General features: G+C 41.1%; 1 non-coding gene across 1 annotated transcript; it reads left to right on the top strand.

Moving 5' to 3' along the window:
• Positions 1–582: 582 nt before the first annotated feature.
• On the top strand, positions 583–689 carry LOC132604818 (small nucleolar RNA R71). Its single transcript, XR_009568913.1, has one exon. It is a non-coding gene; the product is annotated as a small nucleolar RNA R71 (small nucleolar RNA).
• Positions 690–1751: the final 1062 nt, after the last annotated feature.

Below are 1751 nucleotides of genomic sequence, written 5' to 3' on the forward strand. Positions count from 1 at the left end.
TCCCAAAATTATCATTGTTGTTGTTGTATCTCCCTTGGTTCGGTCCACCATAGTTGTTATTGTAGTTCCCATGGTTGTTATTGTAGTTTCCTTGATTATGTGACCCCTGCCCTTGTTGGGGTCTCCAGTATCTCTGAATCGACCCAAGAATGTCCCCCTTCGCTATGTAATCTACATACTGAACATTATCAACTTGCGGAAGGGGGCCCTCTTGATATGGATCCTCATGGACTTGGTACATGCCAGGCGGCATGCCAGAGATCTTCACAAACATTTACCATCTGCGCTTCTTTCTCATCAAGCCTCTTTGTTAGTAAAGAGAGACTAGTGGCCAATTGTGCCAATGTCTGCTGCATTTCCTGTCTATCTTTCACAATGTTTTGAATCAACGGTGTTCCAAGTGATAGTCCATTAGAATTACTTGAATGCCATGCTTGGCTGTGAGTAGTCAATCGGTTAAGTATATCAGTAATAGTAGCAGAGGACTTGTTTATGATACACCCACTGGTAGCATTATTGGCTATTGCTTGGGTCATAGGATCCAAACCTCTGTAAAACTTCTCCTTCAAAATCTGTTCTGCAAAACCGTGGTTTGGACTCCTATCCAAATATTCCTTGTACCTCTCCCAAGCTTCAAAAAGTTATTCTCCATTACGTTGTTTGAATTCATAAATCTGATCACAAATTTCAGCCCTTTTACTCGGGGGGTACCACTTCCTGAGGAAAACTCCGACCATCTCTGTCACAACCCGACTAGGGGCCGTGACGGGTACACGGGGCTAACCACCAAGCATCACTCATTATGCTACTCATCATACTTATTAAGCGTTCTTTTATCAAATTCATACTCAAATCTTAGAAAGATCATTTTTCATTTAAAAACATAATTACTTTTATGCATATCAGCCCTTCGGCTATCAAAATAATATATATATATGTATATATATATATACAATAGTAACATCGTGAGACCATATAACCCACACTTGCGTATCTACGAGCCTCTACTAGAGTGTTAGACATAGGGACGGGACAGGACCCCGTCGTGCCCAAAATATACATATGTACACAAAAGAATAATCAAAGGCACCTCCGAAACAATAGAGTGCTCTCAAATCAGCTTCTAGCTCCTACGGGTCTGGATCAAGATCACCTCCCTGTCTACCTGTGGGCATGAACACAGCGCCCAAAGAAAACGGACGTCAATATGAACATTGTACTGAGTATGAGAGGCAAAAATAATAACAATACGTCAATGAGATAAAGGAAACATCAAATAAGGAGCAACTGTATCTGACTGTCACTTATAAAAGAAATAATGCATGCAGGTTTACTTCATAACCCTCATCATATCATGTATGCATAAATGTATAAGCTGCCCGTCCATATCAGTACGGTGTGATAATCATTAGCCTGCTTCCAGGCCTCCCGCATCCGGGGTACTATCTCATGCCGCCCACTAGTGGTACTGCTCGTGCCATATAGACACGATGTAATCATCTATAAGCCGCCCGCCTTAGCGGTGCTGCCCAGCCATATAGACGCGGTGTAATATCATCAACATGTACTCATCATAATGCATGCATAGAAACTCAAAGACAACTATAATTTATCGAGGTGACATAAGGTCGTGAACCCCCGATTTCATTATGAAACACTTATAAGCATTTTGCCTCACCTTGAAGGAAGTAGTATATAAGGTGAGTGTATACAATAAAAAACATCATTAACTTTATAGGAACATCATATCA

This window comes from Lycium barbarum, chromosome 7 (genome assembly GCF_019175385.1).
Source record: "Lycium barbarum isolate Lr01 chromosome 7, ASM1917538v2, whole genome shotgun sequence".
Classification (NCBI taxonomy): Eukaryota; Viridiplantae; Streptophyta; class Magnoliopsida; order Solanales; family Solanaceae; genus Lycium; species Lycium barbarum.